At 40.4% G+C, this 22,868-nt stretch overlaps 1 protein-coding gene across 15 annotated transcripts in view; it reads left to right on the top strand.

Annotated features, from left to right (window-relative positions):
* DAB1 (DAB adaptor protein 1) overlaps positions 1-22,868 on the top strand; it is a 1,169,270-nt gene that overhangs the window by 121,593 nt on the left and 1,024,809 nt on the right. For 11 of the 15 annotated variants that reach the window (XM_072820401.1, XM_072820403.1, XM_072820402.1 and 8 more), the window contains exon 1: positions 14,002-14,138. The exons of 2 other annotated variants lie outside the window; for them this stretch is intronic. The gene's annotated coding sequence lies outside the window, so the exon portion shown is untranslated. Of the gene's footprint in view, positions 1-12,897; positions 12,994-14,001; positions 14,139-22,868 lie in introns of those variants that run through there. 2 more of the 15 variants (XM_072820397.1, XM_072820405.1) reach the window with 2 other exon arrangements.

Genomic DNA, 22,868 nt, shown 5'->3' with positions numbered 1-22,868 from the left:
GGCATAAGTCTCCTGATTTCAGACTTGAACTCCAACTGGAGCATGTATCATCGACTTTTAGATTTAGAATACAACTATACCATTGGCTCTCCAACTTGCCAGCTATAGAATTTGGGACTTCTGGAGGCTCTCTAATCACATGAGCCAATTCCTTATAATCTCTCTCTCTTTCTCTCTCTCCCCTCCCCATTGGTTCTTTTTCTTTGGAAACCTTCACCAATACACAAACAAATAACACAGAAGAAAGTATGACAGAGGCCTATGTGTCCTGAAAAGACTAAATATTTATTGTTGTTACTTTCCAGAAAGTTTGCTGATCTCTAATTATAGTACATGAGAAAACGTCTACTACTACTAATAGCTGCCATTGCTCTGCTTACTATAAATCAGAAACTATGATGAGCCTTTGGAATACATTATTTTAGTCACTCTTTAAAATAATTTTTATGAAAGTTATTTTTAATTTCCATTTTACAGTTGGAGACACTGAATGAGGTTTAGAACTTGGATCTGATTATTTTCAAAGCCCCAAATTTTCAACATGGCTTCCTATAAAGGATCCCAAGAGGGAAGTTATTTCATAATTATTGGTGAAATATGCTAGGACTTTCTCAGATAACTGTTGAAAGGGGTTTTTAAGGCTCTTTGATAATATAGTTAGACATGAAAATATCAAATAAGAGAAATAAATTTGCTGTTCATATAGATGGGATTGTTGAAGCAATGATAATGGATTACCAGGCAGAGGGGAGATAAAGTACAGAAGGAAATGAGAGATATGAGGCCTGTCCTTGGAGAAGAGGTACACAAAGATTTGGGGGAAAGAAAAGGAACTAAAGAAGGAATGATCTGAAGAGATGTAATATGCATGTGATGTGTGTGTGTGTGTGTGTGTGTGTGTGTATTAGTTGCTAGGATTACCATAAAAAACACCACAAATGGAATGCCTTAAACAACAAAAATTTATTCTCGAATAGTTCCAAAGGCTAGAAGTCTGAGATCAATGTGCTGGCAGGGCCATGCTCTCTCTGAGGGCATTAAGGAAAGATGTTTCATGTCTTTTCTCCTAGCTTATATTAGTTCTTTGGCCAGCAGCAGCATAACCCTAGTTTCTACATGATATTCTACATATGTGTAGGTGTGTTCAAATTTCCCCTTTTTATAAGGATGTCAGTTGAATTGGATTAGCACCCACCCTAATGATCTCATTTTAACTTGATTATGTCTATAGGCCCTGTTTCCAAAAATGGTCATACCCTGGGTACTTACTAGAAGTTAGAACTTCAACATATGAATTTGCGGGAGGGGGGGCGGGGGGGACACACAATTCAACCCATAATGGTGTGTGTGTGTGTGTGTGTGTGTGTGTGTGAGAGAGAGAGAGAGACAGAGACAGAGACAGAGACAGAGAGAAACAGAGAGAGACAGAGAGAAAGAGAAACAGAGGTAACGATAGAGATGGAGACAGTCTGTTTCAGAAAAAAAAGTGGAGGGAGTGGGTACCAGTATCAAATATATTTCTGAGAGGTTGCAGGGGGAGGATGGCTGGAAAAGACTGAGAAAATGTTACTCCTTTGATTAATAAGAGGTCATTGATGATCTTGGAAAGAACGGTTTTGGAAAAGTTGAGAGGACAGAGACCATACACAATGGCTTAGGACAATGCATATTATATTTTCTATCTCAAAAGCCCTTCCACATCCACCGAGGTAGCTACTCCTCACAGCCTCACTGGGAGTAGATGAGGAAATCAAGGCTCAGAGAGTCCCCCTCCTTTCAATTCACATAACTTCTGAAGTGAATCTTGAGCTGCCTTAATAGTTCAGGCATTGTTTTCCTCTGTTCTTATTTTGGGTCACGAACCTAAATGTTAAGTCTTTTGTGGAGTAGTGCAAGGAAGTGGGCTTCATCAAGCATGGGTAACTTTGAGCAGGTCATTTATATTTTCATTTTTGGATCTGGGATGGGAATGCTTATATATAGGTTACAGGGTGGTGGGACTTATGGGAAACAGAATAAGTGGGGCAGCTAGGTACTTAATAAATCATTTTCCTTCCCAAGATCTCTCTAAACCAAAGTGCATCCTGCACTGTGCATTATACCCCCTTGCATAGCAACAAGAGCAACACCCTGTATATAGAACATGTTCAATGTGTGATCTTTTCCCCTCCAATGTAGTTGAATGCTCAGCTACATTAAAATAATTGCACTACACTCTATTTTTCTTTCACCTGAATCTCCATATTGGTTACCAAAGTAAATGGTAACGTTTTTATCATAAATGTTTATGTTAGTATTTTTATTCACTTAACAGATATTTATAAAGCATCTTCTGTGTGTCAGCTATTGTGCCAGGACTGGAAACACAGATGCTAACAAGGCAGATTTACTCTAAGTGAGGAGAATGGCTCACAGAGGGCAACTCCAGGGTAGCTAGGAGCCCTGACCTCAGTTCTCAAAGGCTTTAGGTTGGATTCTAACTGTATCATTTCCCCAATAGCTGTGTGATCCTGGGTTAATCACTGAACCTCTCTGAGCTTCAGTTTCTTTTTCTGTAAGATAGGAATAAAGCACAACTCCAACCCTACTGTTTTTTTTTTTTCAGAGCAGTTCCAATTTTACAATATTGTTTTATGTATTGGTTATGGAGAAATGAATTAGAAGCCTTTTTTTTAACCACTGTCCCAGGGGAACTTTGTTCTACAGTGAATATTGTCCCAAATTGCAGAGTCTTTGTGCCACAGATGGCTTTGTATAGTTTTTACGTGCATATGTCCTAGTAGAGGCGTTTTGTTTTGTTTTGCTTTTGTTTTTACCTATGTGAAGAAGAGTTTCCCATGAAGGCACAGAGCACACACAGCCTGTTGCAGGGTGATGGTTGTAAACTCGAATACCTACAGGGTTGGAATGTCAGTGAATAAAGTGAAGGTTGGACTGTGTATGGCTGCCTGGTGAGCACCTGGTCTGTCTAGAGCTGGGGACTGCTACTCAGCTCTTACAGAAGGCTTTTGTTCAGGAATGTGGCCAGTGCTGTTAGATCTGCTATCATTTCACAAGAAGCCAGAAATTTGGATTTCTGTATTTGTTTGATTTCCAATTTCTAAGTCTTAGTTGTATTTTTTTTCGTGGTATGGATCATATAGACATGACTATGGGCTACAAGCAAACACTAATGACCAGACTATAATTTTAATAGGGAAATCTGAGGCTTTCAAGCCAGAAGATCCCCTTCCGTTATTTGTTGGATGAATGACCCTGGGCATATTACTTAACCTCTATCTGACTCAATTTCTCTATTGAGGATAGAGAAATCCTATCTAAGTGAGGAATATGAACTCTTTCCAGTGAAGTAGTAAGAAAAGATATGGGTAAAAGCTAGCATAAGACAATTTAAAAATGGACAAAAGTTTTGAATAGATGTTTCACCAGAAAAAAATATACACAAATGGATAATAAGTACATGAAAAGATTCTCAATATCATTTGTTATTAGGGAAATGTAAATTAAAATCAAATTCACTACTACCTCACACTGAAGATAATGGCTATAATCAAAAAGTCATATTATAACAAGTGTTGGCCAGGATATAGAGAGACTGAAATATACATTGTTCCATATGTTGCCAGCAAAAATGTAAAGTGGTATGGCCACTTTGTAAAACAATCTGGCAATTTTTTAAAAAGTTAAACAGGAATTTACCATAAAACCCAGAAATCCCATTCATAGGTGTCTATCTTTATGAAAATGTGTTCCCAAAAGATTTATTTGGGAATGCTCAAGGCAGCATTATTTATAAAACCAAAAATAAAAATAACATATTAAACTGCACATGAACAAGTAAAAGGATATACAGAATGTAATATATCCATTCAGTGGAATAAAAGAATTAAATACTGATAATTGCTAAAACATGGTGAACCTCAAAAATAATATGTTAAGTAAAATAAGCCACATGCACAGTATCACATATTTTATAATATGATCTATAGAGGAAGAAAGTGGATTAGTAATTGCCTGGAGCAGGAGGTAGGAAAAGGGATTGATACAAATAGACACCTTTTTTTGAGGTGATGGGAATATTTTAAAACTAGATTGTGGAATTTGGGAAATTTGCTAAAAATCCTGGAATTGTACACTTAGAACCAGTGAATTTTATGGTATGTAAAGTGTAACTCAATACAGCTTAAACAAAACAAAACAAAACCCTAGCCTGGCACACCTTTTCTTCTTCCTTAAGTACAAAGAGGCACATGACAAATTGTCACATGGCAATTAAGAAATCAGGCCCTAAAATTGAACTTTGGCCTTTTCATTCACTTATTGGTTCTGTGCCCTTGGAAACATTACTTAACCCCTCTGAAGCACAGGCTCTTCATTTGAAAACTGAAAAGAATAGCTATAGAATTTTTTAAATAATTAAATGAAATCATGCATATAAGGTATGCAGCATAGAGTAAGCCCCAAATGATTGAAAGCGACATTGTTTTCCAGATTCATCACCTCTTATCTGCTCATTTCTCATCTTTACCAACCATGGTTACAACAGAGTTCCTCTTCCATCCTTACTTCTTCCCCATCTCCATACAATCCTGGCATTTTCTTTATAGAATTTAGTTGACTTGTAGGTCCACAATAGAGTCTGGGCTTGAAATAGTGCTTAGCATTGTCTGGCCATGGGTTTCTCACCACTTATAGGAGTGTCACCTGGAGGTAGATAAGCAACTTTAATAACACTTACTGTGTTAACATGCGTGCTCTGTTGTACGGATACTTACATCTGGGAAGCTCACTGCCCTTTTACAGATGTTATTGAATGGTTCCTACAGCTTTCCTGTGAAGTAGAAGGAGCAAGGATTGAGAAGAAAGCTTCCTTTTGCAGATTGGTAAATTGATGCACAGAGAATTGGAGAGATTTTCAGGAATTACATGGCAAACTGATGGAGTGAGGTAACTGATGGGGAGGAGGCCTTTTAGGTCTCTTCACAGAGTGGGAGTATCACTGAAGTGAGTGAAATAATGTAAGAAATCAGAGCTCTTTCGGGCTGCCTTTCATTCCCCAGAAAGGTCTGGGGACACATACGGGTTTTTTTTTTTCTAATTTTAAAAATTTTACCCTAAGAAAAACAACAATGTGAGTGGGATGATTAGTGTGTTCAAGGGACATTAGGGAGTGGTAGAGACTGTGGTAAACTAGAGGGCTCATGCTCTTTTCTTTTTTTTTTTTTTAATTTTTTTTTCATGTTCTTTTCAAAGGAAGCATCTATTCATTAACCCTATTCTATTATTTCCATGTGGGCATGGGGCCCAGAAGGGCCAGAAATACGATTCCTGAGAAGAAGTTTGACAATGAGCATTTTGTTTGAAAACCCCTAATTTAAAAAAATTATTAACAAAAAAATAACTAAATATATATATATATTTAATAACTAAATATATATATATAGTTAGTTAGTTAGTTATACATGATCCCAGATCTAACCTCTATTCTAGAGTAAGCTTCCTGAATTCATTATAGGTGTTATAAAAAATATAACAAAGAGAAACTGAAAGGAGCCTGTGGGGAAGTTGTGGAGGGGATTACTACATTTAGTATAGTGTGGTTCCTTTTTAAGGTTCCTTCTTTTTTTTCCCCTTTTCTATGATATCAGAGGACCATGAGTAGCATCCAGACCCAAGGCTGAAGTCATACACTGGCAGTCCCTAAAAGGCAATGTCACCAATAGCTTTTCACAATGTCAATTTTAATGTGTGCATGAGAATCATATTGGTTTTCCCTTTACTAGCATGCTACATTTTAATAATGACTCAAGATGAAATATAAAAAAGAAGGCTATTATACAAAACTCACAAGGGCTTTGAAAAATCAGAGCTGATTGGGAAAGCCTTTTCATTAAGTGCTTGTTTGGAATGGATGTGCTCACCTGTACTTCAGATTAGGGAGACGATTTTGAGGAAATATTATCAGCTAGTTTGATATATTTTTGCTGACACACATTCACTGCTGATTTCCATATCTTCCAAAGCCAAATTTGCAAAATGGAGAAAAAACGTAAGTGCAATTAATTAAAGTTATCTCCACCTACTGTTGTTTTGAGATGTGTTGTAAAGCTTTAAAATTGGATATGAGGTTTATAATTTAGAAAGGGAATTCTTCCCATCTTTTGGTTGCTTATAATCTTTTTCTTAAAGATTTTATTTATTCATGAGAGAGAGAGGCAGAGACACACAGAGGGAGAAGCAGGTTCCGTGCAAGGGAGCCTGACATGGGACTCGATCCTGGGTCTCCAGGATCACACCCTGGGCTGAAGGCAGCACTAAACCTCTGAGCCACCCAGCTGCCCTCTTATAATCTTTTTAAAATTTAACTCTGTTGAGTCAACAGTTGAGTGACTACTGGGTGGTAGGTAGGGATTTTGAGAAGCATGCCCAATTTCAAACTGAGTGCCTTCGGTGCATGGTAAGCTCTGATGAATGATAGCTGCCATCATGAACATCATCATCATCATCATCATTATCACTCTTCAGGAGGAACAAGTGTGATTTTACTTACTACATCTTCATCAGCAATGGGAGTAAAATTTTTCTTGTGATTCTTAATATACCTCATCAGCGAGTTCCGTTTTCACTTCATAAAACAAACAACAGAAATGAAGCCCCCAGCTGTGCTATGCTATCACTTGTAGATACCAGCAGTGGACACATAGACATGCTCATGTCCATTCATGAGCTTGCTCTGGTATGTGATATTTTTCTCTAAAAAGCAATACACTCTTTTATGGCACATTTGGTAATGTGTGACCTCCTCTCTTATCTCAAATCTTCCAGACATGCACAATTTCTGCAGTGCGAGGAGAATGGTCTCTCCTATGGCCCAATGAGAGACACAGTCTTGGAGTTAGCATGGTTCAACACACGTAGTTTACAGTCTTGGGCTCTGCTAGTTGACCTGAAAATCTGGTGCAGGAAAACCTCAGATTACTGCTAATCAGAAACTTAGTGTGTTTTGCTGGAGGGTAACTTCTCTGTTGGAGGAGCATGTAGATCCAGCGGAAAATAATGTATCCAGAACAGGTTATCAAAACCAGGGTGTAGGGTCAAATATTTCCAGAGAAGTAGGAGGGATAAGACAGAGGCATTACATGTTAAAGAGAGAAGGACAAGAAGTAGGCCAATAAAGACGAAGATGGAGACTTTGATAGTGAGGTTGGGACGATGCTGGCTGAAGCAGAGATTTTTATTCTAAAAAATTCTAGCATGTGTTTGCTTTGGCAAAGCAAATTTATTCTGTGAACATTTATTAAATCCCTGTTATATGCCTGGAATTGCATTAAATATTCATATACAGTGGTGAGCAGGAAAGAAAATATCCCTCTTTTCATAGGTGTAGAGAGACATTAAATAAGGAATGACACAATGGACAATTGCAAATTATGGTAAATGCTATAAAAGAAATAATAAGAGTTCTATGAGAGTGAAAAATAGGGTTGAAACCCCTTCAAATCCAGTGATCCCTGTTCTGGGTAGACTGTTTTTGATTGAGTTATCAAGGAGAGTCTTTTCAGGAAAATGTTTAGACTGAGACCTGGAGAACTAGAAGCAACCAGTCCTGAAGGAAGGGATGTGGTGGAAAAAACAGCATGGGTCTGAGACTTAAAAAAGTAGAGAGAATGCCAAGTATCACTTAAGAAGGCTGACCCTGGGTCAGAGTGCAAGCATAATTATTTAAAGAGGATAGCATTTGGCTCATGAATTCCACCTCAAGGAGTTTTTCTTGGGTCAAATGTTCACCCCAGGATTGCTTATGACAATAAAATATTGGAAATATAATACATGTCTAGAATGCAGACACTCATAATAGGTTTTCTCCTGCTATTTAGATTTTTGTCTTTGTCTTTGCCATTCAGCAGTTTGACTATGATATGTGTACATGTGGATCTCTTTGTATTTATCTTCCTTGAAATTCATAAAGCTTCTTGAAGCTTGTAGATTAAGTTTATAGATTTTCACCAATTGGGGAAAATTTTGGCCAGTATTTCTTCAAATATTTTTTTCTGCCCTTTCTCTCTTTCCTGTGTTACTTACACAATTCACTACCAATTTCAGTCCCTTCCAACCCAATTTTGCAAAATAGAGAAGAAATTAAATGTAAGTAGTTATTTCTACTCACTGTTGCTTAGAGATGTGTTAAAAAGTTTTGAAATTTGTTAATTCTTGAGCCATTTATAATTTCTGCTTCAAAGCCTTATTCTGTCCAATGCAATTTCTAAGACCCTCAAAGACAATTTCTATTGACTGCTTTTTTTTTTTCTCCCAAGTCTGGGTTCTATTTTCCATTTGCTTTGCTCATCTCATGATTATGTTATTGTTGTTGTTATTGTTTAAATACAGACCTTTTAGATAACATATTTTATCAATTCTAAATTCTGAATTTTTGTTATATTTTGCCTCTTTCATTCACTTCTTTATTTAGTAACTTGCATGGGCTAAATCTGACTTCCTTCTCCTGTGTTGTACAGCCACTGTTGCTATGCTCAGTTTTTTTTTTTTGTTTGTTTGTTTGTTTTGTTTTGTTTTCATTTTACCTTTCACTTTTAAGCCTAAGACTTGCCCTGTCTTTGAATAGCTTAGTGGTCTTCTAATAACTGTACAGAGGTTATGTTCAAACTTCAAGCCAGGATGGTTTCCTAGGAACTGTTTGTGGGGAGGAAAGCACATTCAAAGTTCATGTATTTTTCAAAGTTGCACTAGTTTTGACTTTCTGCTTTTCCTTTTCCTATGACCTATGTGTGTGTGTGTTCAGTCTCAAGATTAGCCAAGAGTGTGTGAACAGTTGGGCCATGTGAACAGTGCCAGGTAGGAATATGCTTTTCTCAACCATGACTGCAATGTCAAGTTATTGCAGCCACTGACTGTCCTTGCTTGTTGCCTCACAAGTCATTGCTTCCATTGAAAACACCTCTAAGCTTGGGTATTTCCAACCCCTTGAAATCCAGTGAGCCCTGTTCTGCCTGGCAGAGAAGCCACTGATCTTTGAGGCTTGCCCTGCCCTCCTAGAACTTCTCTTGACAGCCAGTCCTGAAGTGTGGTAGGAATGGGGGCAGTTCCAAGTAAGAATACAATAGATTCCCATTGTTGTGACCCAAAGTTCAGCAGATTTTCAAACATAAATGTTTCTCAAATTGTTACATGCTGTTAGTTATCAGTTTCCAGAATGCTTTAAATGGTTGATTTTGTTAATTCTCTCTGGCTTTATCAATGTTTTAGAGGGAAAGAATTTGCCCATTTCCTCACTTGGGCCGTCATTAGAACTCATAGTTGACTATGGAACATAGGCAATGGAACACTTCATCACTGGAAAAGATGGCGTACCTCCATATTCAATGATTTTGAAATACTTTCATAATAGTATAAGTGAAAAAAAACAGGTTTACAAAATAAAAAATAAGAGTTGCAACGCATGTATGTGAATGTGTGTCCATGTATGTGCTGTGCAGGCATGAATGTCTGGAAAGGCTTTAGCCAAGGTATTAATGGTGGTGGGATATCAGGTAACTTTTTTTCTTTTTGTATTTCTCTATTGCTTGAAGTTTCTGCATGTGCATTTGCTATTTTACATTTTTTAGGGAAAAATGGTTGTACTCATTTTAAAGAAAGAAAAAGAAGGGAAGTGGGGAGGAGAAGGAAGAAAGAAGAAAGAAAACAACATTGTGGGACTGACAGCCTTTTTAAGGATCAGTCTTCTGAATTCACACACCTGGGTTCAGAGATTTGACAAGAATGTCATCAGTGTTGATAACTGTACTTTGCCATCATAAGACTATTCTCTTTGCTCATTAAGGGCATGATCTGCCTGTCAATGCTAAATCTGCACTTTGAAGGATCATCCTTTACAGCACCCTCTCTCTTATGCCCTGCATCATGTCTGTCACTAAGTGACATTACTGCTTCCCCTTAAATAGCCTGTCTTAGCCCCTCTGTACCAATTGATACCTCTTACCTCTTTTTTAAAATTCAAATAGAATTAACATACAGTGTTATATTAGTTTCAGGTGATAAGGAGAGAATTTTAAAAGCAAGAGAAAAGAAAATAGTTACATATAAGGGAAACCCCATAGGGCAGTCACCTGAGTTTTCAGTAGAAACTTCTTTGCAAGCCAAAATGGAGTGACATGATAAATTCAAAGTGCTTAAAGGAAAAAACTTAGAACCAAGAATACTCTACCCAGCAAGGCTAGCATTCAGGATAGAAGGAAAGATAAAGTGATCTTTACTATCTTTGGTCCTCAGCCCCTCCGCCCTGCACCATTGTAAGGCCTTCTAACTGGTCATCATGCTTTTGATTCTATACTCTTTGAATCTCAGTCTACATTTTGCAACCAACACAATCTTAGCAAAATGTAAATCTCATTATGTTGTTTCCCAGATTAAAACATTAAATGTATTCCCATGGCCAAATAAATGAAGTCAACTGTCTTGAACCTAACCTTCAGATTCTTAGCCACTATGTAGTGCTTAAGGTACTAATTCTGGAGTTCTAGCTGACTGACCTTGAGCAAGTTACTTACCCTCCCCAAGTTTTTCTTCTGTGACATACAGATGATGGTAATATTTACTCATACAACTACTGAGAAGATGAAATGATTTTACATATATATAAAATTGATCTATATATAAATATATATAAGATGATTTTATATACATAAATATAATAAATGATTACATATATGTGTATATAATATAATGATTTTGTAAAACCACTGAGAACAGTGTCTGGCACTCAGTAAGTATTCAATAAATGTTAGCTTTTATTACTTCCTTTCTTCCAATTTCCCATTAGTTCCTCTGTATGCTAGCTACATCATAGTTTTCCAAGGTACTTTACTGTTTTAATCTTCTGTGATTCTGAATAAAGCTATTTCTATTGTTTAAAATGCAAGGTCCAGTCTTCTCTGCCTTAAAGCATTGCTAAGTCCCAGAAATAAGGCCCCTTTATCCCTGTTCCAAGGATTCTCTCATGTATGTTCACAACTATACATTGTGAATGTCTATTTACAAGCCTTTCCCTTCTATTGGACATGAACTCCCTAGGGAAGAGGACTCAGCCTCTTTATTACTATGCTCATTAAGTACTTGGCACATGGTTGGCATTCAGTAAATGTTTCTTGGGTAGGTGAGTAAAGAAGACCCCACTTTTTGAGACTCATGGAGCACTATGATATTGATTTTGGTGGTAAAACTTATTTCTAGCTTGCATTGCATCTTCTTGCCTAGATTGTAACTCTGTTGTACTTGGGCAATGGACAACCCTGATGAATTCTTTACATTTCTTGGCTTAGGACTACAGATGTACCCTACATTGGTTCAGCACTGTTGATACACTACAATTAACAGTATTTCCTGTGAGGTACTGTTGTAGTTGTGCATATGACTGGTCCATCTATTCAATCGTATCTTTTTTCAAAGGCAGGAGCTGTCTTGTTCATTTGTCTCTCAGTCTCTCTGCATATATTAATGACATTACAGAAAAAGCATGAGTTAGTATTGGTAGAAGTCTAGGGGCCTGGGCACTCCATGCATATACCCTTTTGTAAAGAGACGTTTTCCCTTTGGTCTGGTAACTGTGCCTAAATTATTTGAAGCCTATAGGACCTATCCTATAATAAAGTGATATAACTTTTTCATAGCCCAGTGATTTGGATTTAGGTGCAAATGATATGCATGAATGATAAAGCATGATTGATTTTCAGTGATATAGCTAGAGAAGATTGGAGGAAGACTTGTCCTGTGAGACCCAACACATGTATATCTGGGTCCTCCCCATAGGAACTGTAATTCCACCCAAGTTAGCCCTATGAAAGTTTGCCATTTGAATATCAACTGCTTGGAGAGGTTTTCTCTGAATGCCCCATATACCTAGCTTTCACCATCACTCTCCATCCTTAACCTGCTCCATTTTTATTTATTCCACTTAATAAAGTAGAATACCACCCCCTTCTCTGTTATATTATTTTTTTACTTATTATCTATCTCTCTCATTAGAACATCAGCCTAATGAGGGCAGGATCTGCCTCTATTTTGGACCCTGCTGTGTATCCTGACCTCCTTTAATAGTGCTAGGTACAAGGTAGAAGTCTTCAGAATGTTGTTTTATCCAGAGTGGCCTGAAGTCACAGGGAACTACCCTTCTTTGCTCTTTAATCTGCTGGTAGAACCACATCTTTTCCCTTCCAGAGCCTTTCAGAGACCACAGATGACTCCTATCACCACTCCTGTACCCATGACCCTACCTGCTACTGCACCAGCCTGGGACAGAGGGAACTATGACAATAACTATGCTTCAGACCTCACACTCCTGTTTCTATGGCCACTGGATGTCATGGAGGCTGCAAGTGGCAATTAAGCTTAGTTTTGTCCATTCATAATTGGAAGGCCTATTTCTCCGTGGAAGAACTCCTTCAGATGAAAAAAGAACCTGTTTTTATGCCTCCTTTCAGGACTAAGGAATGAATCTCTAAATAGTTTGAAAGAAATTCTTGAAACAGATTGAAATATCTTAGTGCGTAAAGACTTGCCTTCTATTCTTGACTCTTCCTCTACCAGCTGTATTTATGGACAAATGACCTCACCACCATCCCCTCCCCAAGCCCTCACCACCCTCAGCGGAGCAATAGAGATGGGAGAGACTTTCCTGTGTAGCTCACAGGAAGAATTAGTCTAAGTGCTGCTTGAAAGAATCAAGGTTAAAAAAAGAAAGAAAGAAAGAAAGAAAGAAAGAAAGAAAGAAAGAAAGAAGAAAGAATCAAGGTTCTAATAATCACCCTCGAGATACAACACATTACAGAGCATATCAGCCAACACATGCCCTAAATTCAAACCAGTTTTCTTCACTCCCTGCAGCTGCTGTCACATATGGTGGTGACCCATAGGGTCTGTCGTGTTGCTGCTACTGATGATGACGATAATGATGATGATCTCTTTTGACTCATTTTTCAGGTGAGATTAACACTATTGAATACTTCCTCTGAGACAGACATTGTGTTAGGCACTCAGCAGGCCTATTCACATTTTCTTCAAAAAATTAGTGTGTCAAAAAATAGGGGTGTCTGGGTGCCTCAGTTAAACATCCAACTCTTGATTTCAGCTCAGGTCATAATCTCAGGGTTGTGAGACTGAGCCCAGTGTCAGGCTCTGCATTGGGCCTGAAGCCTGTTTAAGATTCTTTTTCTTCCTCTGTCCCTTCCACTCCCCTTCCCCCCACTGGCATGCGTGCTCTTCTCTCTCTCTCTCTCTCTAAAATAAATGAAGTGTGTTATAAAAATAGTAGAGTGCTTGAAGTACATGAATATTAAGTGTATAGCACAGTGAGTTTTCTGTGGATGCATACGCTCCTATAACCGGCATAGCAAAATAGACAACATTCCCAGCATCCCAACAGTCTCACTCATGGCCCTTCCCACTCAGCACCCCCAGAGGTCTCCACTATCCTGATCACCAGGTAGTTTTGCCTCTTCTTGAGCCTCATGTAAATGGAATTATACAGTCTTCTTTGTCTCTGGCTTCTTTTGGTCAACATGACAGTCTGAGATTCCTTCCATGTGCATGTATCATGGTTCATTCTTATCTGTTGACTGAATTCTTATCTGTTCACTGTTAGAGTGAGTCAGACACTGTCTGAAGTGTTTTACATGTATTATCTCACTTAATTCTTTATACTACCCTAAGGTAGGGACCATTATCTTTCTTTCACAGATATGGCTCTGAGAAGTTACATAACTTGCCTCAAGTCACAGAGCTATTAAGTGGTGGAGAGTCAGTTCTGGTTGCAGAGCTAGAGCTGCCTAGCAAGGGCCAGAACTTGACATGCTTTCAGAATTAGATTCAATCAGATTTGTTCCCAGTTTAAACTGAAGGTCATATGATTATTTTGTGGTTATTCACAAAGGGGTTTCTATGGGAACTTTCATTCCATCTGAATATTCCATCAGAACATTTTCACTCCCTTATTAATTGTCAGGGCTTCTCACTCATGCATTTACAGATTTGACTTGCTTGCCTGCCTGTGGCTGCCCTGCTTCAGGACCCAGACCACCTTCTTGGGGCCTCTACGGGAGGCTGTTTTCTCCAGCATCACCTGCAAGGTTAAGCTGCTTAAGGATATCTTCTTCCTCCTTTCAGGGTGTGATCTTTGATGAAGGAATCAGAAGTACTGCCTTCTGGTTCTGTGGCTACCTTCCCAGTCTGAGCTTGTAGGGGTTTCTAAGGAAACAAAGCTGAAGTAGATTTTTCTCTCCATCCTGGTATAGCCAGACTTGCAGTCCTCCCACCCTTGAATCTCACCCTATCCCCCTGGTGATGGATGGTCCTCATCTAGGGTGAGCTTGGGGGGTGGACAGCCTTTGACAGAGCACAGGGGTCTGTGAGACAGGGACCAAATTGCTGCTTTGGACAGCCCAGGCCTGGCCCCTGGAGCTCACAGGGGTTGCCTATAAACTCATGCGACTTTTCTCTTTTATAAATTCATCCTCTGAACTCATATCTCTGCTCTGTATAGCTTTCCTTCTAAACACAGTATTCACGCCTTTTCCCCCAGGCTCTGAACTAATCCATTACATTTGGCTAAGACATAGACAATAGGTAAATGCCCCCTTGCAGGCTAGAGAATTAAATAGATAATCTGAGCTCCGTTTGGGTCTGTGGCTCAGTGCATGGGGTAATTGGTAAGAGGCTTTGGCTTTCCTTCCTCCATGCAAATGAAGAGAGTAAGTAAAAGCAAAAAAGAGATGGAGATGGAACCTTTCTGAATGCTGGCATTCGAGTCACTATGATAATCAGAATACACAGCTTTCCATTTAACCCTTTGTGAGCCATTGTCCCTTAGCAACTTCTCTTAATCAGTGGAGAGAAACTAGCATTTGCACTGATGGTGCAATGGACTCCTTACCCAGTGTGAGTTCCTTGCATGGTAAACTGTTCCTTGTTCATCACTATCCTCAGTGCCTACAGATGTTAGCTCAGAGTGGACATTTAATAAATATTTCTCAAATGTTCGCATCCTTGGCAGCGTAAAAGTGATTTGTGTTGGGAGCTATACAATGCAGTAGAAAGATCCAGGGTAAATAGATGATGTGCAGACCATTAGCCCTGGCGATTTGAAGGCTCCGCTGGATTTGGTTTTGGATTCCAGCAACTCAGAGTTCACACATATGGTCCAGATGACTGTGTTCTGGGTTGTTGCCTACCCCCTCTTTCCTCAAGCCATTCATTCTCTATCCTGGGACACCTCAATTTTAAGTTGCCTCTTTTTTTTTTTTTTAACAAAGCACTCAGTTAAGGGGAGTGCTGGTGCCTGTGTCCATGGCTTCTTGGGGCCAGCCACCCAAATACAGTAGCTGGAGCCAAATGAACCCACAGAGGAGGAAGCCACAGATCTTCACAAAGACTGGCCCTGCTGTCAATTGCCATTTCCTCGCGCTGGCCTCAGCATGGCCTCGGAGAGCACAATATACACAAAATTATAATGTTATCACACAGGCTGGTGCCCACGGCGAGGACAGCCACTTAGGAAGGCGCACACCAGGGGCAGGAAGGCACAAAGGCCATTCGGAGGCTGAAGTCAGATGTATTTATATTTTTAGCAGAGGGGGGCTGAAATACAATTTCAATGAAGATTGCATTATGGATTATTACTTGAGAAAGCTTTGGCAAAGGACTAAGGAGAGTCTTTCTTTTCCAAAGGGGGCTTTTTCCTCCACAGGGGTTAAGGGAGATGGGAGGAAAGAGAAAACTGCTGCTTCTATTTTCCGAAGCTGACTCGGGGTTGCTGTAGTGATAATGTGTGACAGTTTCCTAAGCAAATTTCCATGTGATGTGTGTGTTTGCGTGTGTGTGTGTGTGTGTGTGTTTGTATTTTATTTGAACAACTCAGGCCCCGTTTGGTAGACAGAACAGATGCTGTTACTACCATTTTACACAGTGGAGACCAAAACTCAAGAAAATGGTGTGCTCACATAATTAGCTAGACCATTATAAAGTCCAACTTTCTTCATATAACTTACAGGGTTTATAAGCAACAGTCATTGATCCAGCTCTTACATGTCACTCTTCCCACTACATTGCCCTCATAGCCAAACCCCTTCCATGGTCAGCTTGCAGGCCTTTAATGTTTCATCTTGCACTTTGCACATGCTTTTCCTTCCTGTCCAGCCTGCCCTCTCCTTCCTCTGTTTCCTCCTTCTCCTTTGGATGTCACCAGAGAAAGGCTTCCCTGACCTCTCAGGACTGGGTTCCCTACCCTGTCTGTATGAGACCATGCAGCCTGAGTTCATCCATAAACTCTTCCATGTTTCTCACTGGATTATAGTTCTCTCCTGAAAAACTAACACCCTGAATTGCTCCATTGATTCTACAAGTGAGTGGGAACAAAATGTATGGGAGGAAAAGGTAAAGGGTTTAGCACACCATAGGAGCCTGGCTGCACTTGAAACACACCCAGATTGGGAAGGGCTAAGTGACACAGTAAATCAGCTGCCTCAGAGCAACTCAAGCACAAATCACCTTTCTGGGGTTCTAATTTCACTCTTCCACTTAAGGTACCACTTGGGACAAATCACTTCACCTTGCTTGAGCTTTAGTTTTCTCATCCAAAAATAGGTAAGCAGGTGGCAGCTGAAGTAAAATAAAAGTGGTAAAGTATACCATAAGGTAGAACTAGCACTAAATAAATCTTTATTAATATTGTGCAAAAAAAATATTGTGCAAACATCTCCATGATACTGTTGATGAGTGAAAGTCACATGATCTCATTTGTGTAAAAAAAAACAGTTATGAGACAAAAGGACTGTAACACCTTTGACACACTCTGAGAACTGAATTTCAGGAGGTACTCTATTCCTTATAAGACAACAGACAAAAGCAAAGAAAAATACCAACTTCATGGATACAAAAAATTTCACTGTCAGGAGACATTGTGCTCATTCTCATACAGCTTGAAAGTCTTTCATCTAGAAGTCATTCACTGAATAAATGTTTGCTCACTCTCTGCTGAGCACCTACAATGTGCTAGGCATTGCTGTCATGCCACTCCTATATCTGCCGTCATGGCTTTGCTTGCTCTGAGAACCTGGGCCAAAATGCTTGTGCCAGTTATTAACTTATTGGCTTTCGGCTACATACCCATCTTTCTGTACTTGGCTTTGTGATGCTGGGCCTGGGACAAATCCGGATTTCTGCTCCACCTGCTGGCTCCCTCTTAGGCTCTGCCAATAGGGAGCGCTAGAGGAAGATGCCATGGCTGGATGGGGGAAGATGAGATTTAATTCCATGCTTGCTTCTTGTTCCTCTTCCTGTTAACCTACAATGGTTTCTCAAGTTCGGCACTATGGACATTTCAAACTTGGTAATTCTTTGTTGAGGACGTGCTCAACCCTGCAGAATATTTAGCGGCACCCTTCTACTCCACCTACTAAATTCCAGTAGCAATCCCCCCACAAGTGGTGACTATAAAGCATACCTCCAGGCATTGAACAATGATGCTCAGAAGGCAAAAATCACCCTTGCTTTAGAGCCGCTGGGTTAGCATCTAGGAACAGACACTTGTTCACCTCGGAAGCTGCAGTTCCTTCTTGGAGTAGCTGCACACTTCTCAACACTTGCAGACCCAGTTGTAGGCCACATCTCAGGAGACTCTAGCACCAGCCGACCTGTGCCTGTCCTCAAGAGTTGGACTAGCTCCTGGGGTCCCTCCCATGGGCTCAGCCTCAGCTGAGTAGTGCCCTGAATAGTGTCTCAGTTTTCTAACACCGCCCACCCATGGGCCTTCTCTTCTAAGTTTCTAAGTGTTTCCATTTGTTTCTTAAGTATGGGGGTGATAGCTGCCTCTTGCAACTTCTACCTTCAGGATGCCTTAGAGTTCCTTTTGATCTCTTAGTCACTTAGTTAATAATTCTGAAACTAAACATCTTTTTTTTTAATGTTATGTTAAAATAATTAGGAGAGTTATTTTCTCTTGACTGGACTGACTGATACAGTCTCCCTTTCTTTCCCCCTTCCCTCCCTCCCTCCCTTTCTTTCTTTTTTTCTTTCTTCTCCTTCCAGTAAACTCCTTCTCCCTTTTAGAGCTTTGACAAATATCATCCTGTTCTGAAGCTTTACGGGTCTTTGCCAGGCAGAGCCAGCCACTATCCTCTCATTCCCCAGCCCTTGGCACAGTGTTTCTCACCTATGGCCGAGCCTCGTGGGTACATCTCTGTCTCTCCTACTAGAATGTGAACTTCTAAGGGTGAGAACCATCATGTAACATTCATTTCTGCATTCCTAGTACAGTGCTGTGCACATATTCAAGCTCGATGTCTAAATGAATGAATAAATATCTGAGGAAGAAAGGAAGGAAGGAAGGAAGGAAGGAAGGAAGGAAGGAAGGAAGAAGGAAGGAAGGAAGGAAGGGCGGGCATTACATAAGACTTGTCTATTTCAAACTCAGTCTGGTGCTGTTCCCCCCCTCCTCACCTTCTGCCTAGATTAAAGTCTCAGCAATTATCAGGATGGACCCTTCTCTATCCTCCCCCTCCTCCACTGGCTAACCCATTGTTTTGCGATGACACCATGACAGCACCTCACTGTGTTGTATTTCTCTTATTTGTATCTCTTTTTTCTCAGGTGATATTAAACTCTTTGAAAATAGTTTGTTGGGCATTAAGGTTTTTCTTATTAAATATTTGTTGAATGAATTGCTGGAAGGAACAGGAGAAGGTCTCAAGGGAAAACCCTTGAAGGATTGGGAGGATTTTTAGAAATGAAGTCTTCATCCTTGGTAGTGGTGATGGCCTGGGGATGGGATGGGGAGATGCAGAGTTGTTTAAGGGATGGTTAACTATTCTAGTTTGGTAGAATGCAAAGCCCATGGAGAGGAAGCTTGGGAGATTGGCCTGCAAACATAAGTAGGATAGAGAGTTTGGATACCCTGAGAGGCAGGTTAGACAATGTTTGCAGCATTTGTTGGGGAGCTCAGTGGTCCTGGTAGAGAAGAGGCATCATCAGACTCCACATTTCAGAAGAACGCTCAGGGTGCTAGAGGAGAGGCAGGTGGTTGAGTCCATTTGGGAAAAGCTGTGTGCTGCAAAACCCAGCAGGAAGGGTTAACATAGAGAGCAAGCCTCCCACAAGCCTGTCAGTTCTATTCTATAAGAAGTGGATTCTTTTTGTGGAGGAAAATGAATATTTCACATTATAGACAATGAAGACCAAAAGGAGGTGAGAAAGGGAAAGAATAGGAATGTAACAATTATTCCAGGTTGAAAGATTCAGCTTTAGCACCCACCCCCCCGCCTGCCTTTTTCTTTTTGGTCTAATTACCACAGAGTTTTTCAGAATTTGATGTATTTTGTAAGATATGAAAGATAACAAAACTGTCTATCTTGGCTTTTAAGCAGACTATGTGCCAGGGCCAAGAGCAGAGTGTAGAATTCAGCTGGGTTCTGCTCCAGGAGGGAGTATGAGTCCATTATACTTTTTAAAAGAAAGAAAATGATAGCAGCTTTGGTGTGACCTGCATCTCATCGTTAGTTAAATGAAGATAATGATATCAGCTTTCCTTTATGTTCTGGGGCTTTTTGGAAAATCAAATAATAAGATGAAGAGTGTAAATCATTAAGTGCCTACAGAATCCATCCATGCATACAGCAAACATGCATTGAGCTTGTCTTATCTGACAGGAATGGTGGTACAGGCATGAATAAGACCCAATCTCTGTCCTTAGAATCTCCAGGTGGACCGTCCAGCCTGACAGAGGCACTTGGCATGCCATAGGAGAAGGTTAACACAATCCATAAAGGATTGTTACTAATATAACATTTAGTAAGGTGGGCTTTGTTCTAATGGCTGCCAAGTTAATGTTTTCAGTCTTCCTAGAAGAATACTCAGAGAAGCAATGCCCTACAGTTGAAAGGAATTGGGCATTGTAGATGAAAAATAAGCCTACATGCTTATCCTCTGCCACTTGATGAGGGTGTGAATTTGGGCAAGTCCTTTTATTCCTCACCTGTATCATAGAAGTAACTATTTCTGTCTAGCTGGGAAGGCTACTGAGATCATTGTATCAGCTAACAGATGTTAAAGTGCTTTTAAAACTGTAAAATAGTGTATATACATTGTGGATGCCTTATTAAGAATAATAGGAGGGGGAGACGCCTGGGTGGCTCAGCGGTTGAGTGTCTGCCTTTGGCTCAGGGCATAATCCCAGGGTCCTGGGATCGAGTCCCGCATCAGACTCCCTGCATGGAGCCTGCTTCTCCCTTTGCTTGTGTCTCTGCCTCTTTCTCTCTGTGTCTCCAATGAATAAATAAAAAAAATATTTAAAAAAAAAGAATAATAGGAGGGGCTCAATCAGTTAAGTGTCTGATTCCTGGTTTTGGCTCAGGTCATGATCTCAGGGGTGTGTGGGGCTGTGTGGGGCTCCACACTCAGCAGAGAGTCTGATTGAGATTCTTTTCCTCTTGCTCTCCCGCCCCCTCTGATTCTCCCCCCATGCTTGCATACTTTATCACTCTCTCTTAAAAATAAACAAATAGGGGCACCTGGGTGGCTCAGTTGGTTAAGAGTCTGCTTTGGCTCAGGCCATGATTCCAGGGTCCTAGGATTGAGCCCCACATTGGGCTCCTTCCTTAGTGGGGAGTCTGCTTCTCCCTTTCCCTCTGCCCCTCCCCCTGCTTGTGCACTCTCTCTCATTCACACACTCTCAAATAAAAAAACAAAATCTTTAAAAAAATAAATAAAATCTAAAAAAAACAAGAACAATAGGAGAAATTGGCAATATTGTCTTGCATGGCCATTGTGAATGGTGGTTTAATTAAGGAGAAGGGAATGAGGACTAACGTGTATACCAAGGAAATGATTTGTGTCAGACACTGCAACAGGCATGAACATGATCAGTCTTGTGTCATTTTAATGTGCAATAAGCATCATTCTCCCCACTTTACAATTGAGAAGAGAGAGGCAAATATTTCCTACAGGTTCCTAAGCTATGCAGATGGTGCTTAAAAGAGCCAAGAACTGTGCAAGATGTGGCAGTAGGTGATAGCATTCACCTACTTCTCCAGTCCCCATTTCTCCCTCCCACTCCTAGTGGCTTTGTTTGGGATTCAGATTCACCCTGACACTTCTCTCATTTTCTCTCTGATGAGACTGTGGTGAAGTCTTTAGGCAGATGCCTGCCCGAGATTCAGTCAGTCCATATACATGGTGAGGAATACAGGGATGATGGAGGTCTACCCCGCAGACTGGGGACTACAGCATGTCCCTCTGTGGCCTGGTAAGAATTTCTTTTTCATCAGGGCAGCCCTAGGTGACATGGAAATGGATAGAAGAGCACTATGACCTTCTCCCTGTCCCCTCCCAAACCTTTGCACTGGTGAGTCATTTTCACCCTGATATCAACCCGGTTTCTGATTTCCATACCTTTGCATACCCTATTCTCTCCTCCTGGGATATCCTCCTGCTTCTCACATCTCCAACAGATACCTGCATAGTATTTAAAACCCAGCTTGAGAAATCCATCTCCCCCCACAGTGATGCTTGTTTGCTTCTTTGTCCAACTGTTCCTCCAAGATCCCTCTTTTCCCATTTTATCCAGCTATATTGAACTGTGCATTTGCTTGTCTGTCTTCCTTACTGGAATGAACTCTCTGGGGAAAGGAGTTGCAAATTATTTCCTTCCTTATCCTCGGTGTCTACCTGATGCCTTTCACATAGTGGGCATTCAGGAACCGTCTGCTGAAAGAAGGCACAAATGAGTGAATGAGCTCGTAAGGCAGTGTGTTCTGGCCAGGGTTATAGACTGTTCTGATGGCCTTGAAGGCATTATCATTTTCTCTTATACAGATTTTCAAGAGAATTGAGACTTTTTGGTTGACTTAGAGAGGCTTACCTTGGGCCTATTTGGTATAGCAAAGCAGGCCTCCCACCCCAAATCCCCCTTTTTCTTAACTTTACATGTCTGTATTTTACCTAAAGGCAAATCCACTGCCTTGGAGAGTGAGAGTCCAGAAGGAAATCCCTTTGGGCAACTTGCCACATTTTATCTGTGCTCCTTTTTCAATTTTAGCCTGTCATGGAGTTATTTTTGGTAAAGTACTGTTCTGGGGGGGAGAAGCTTGGCTGTGAACAGAGGATAGAAGAGACCTGGGAAGCTTCCTTGATCAGACAAAGGGGACGCTTCACTAACTGCTGTATTCTTTAGTTTGGCCATTGCTTTTGGGTTTTATATGGTCATGTAGAGGCTGCAAGTCTGAGCCCTTGGAAGCTTAGTGAGTACTATGGTAGTCTGAATGTTTGTGTCCCACCCCCCACCCCATTGGTGTGTTGGAATTCTAATCATCAAAGGTGATAACATTAATAGGTGAGGACTTTGGGAGAGTTAGTCAAGAGGGTTCCACCCCATGAGTAGGACTAGTACCTCCTAAGAGTGGCTCCAGAGAGTTTCCACCATGTGAGGATACAATGAGAAGTCTGTGACCCTAACCTAGACATACTGGCACCCTGATCTTTGACTTCTAGCCTCCAAAACTATGAGCAGTAAATATGTAGTGTCTAACCTACCCATCTGTGGCATTTTGTTATAACAGCCTGAATGGACCAAGACGGGGGGTATAGAGGAAAATGCATGGGCCTGGAGCCAGGTATACATGGATTGAAATCTTGGCTCCGCAACCTCCAAGCTATTAAGCATGGGGAAGTTTATAAGCTTGTCTGAGACTTTCTTTGTTTATCTATAAAATGGGATCACTACTACTTATTTTACAGGGATACCTAGGTTTTAAAGGTAATACATTTAAAATGCTTGGTACATAGCAAGCCTTCAATAAATGGAAGCTCTT

Source organism: Canis lupus, chromosome 3, assembly GCF_048164855.1.
Source record: "Canis lupus baileyi chromosome 3, mCanLup2.hap1, whole genome shotgun sequence".
Lineage (NCBI taxonomy): Eukaryota > Metazoa > Chordata > Mammalia > Carnivora > Canidae > Canis > Canis lupus.
The sequence above is the reverse complement of the archived record's forward strand: the minus strand, read 5'-3'. Positions and strand labels throughout refer to the sequence as shown.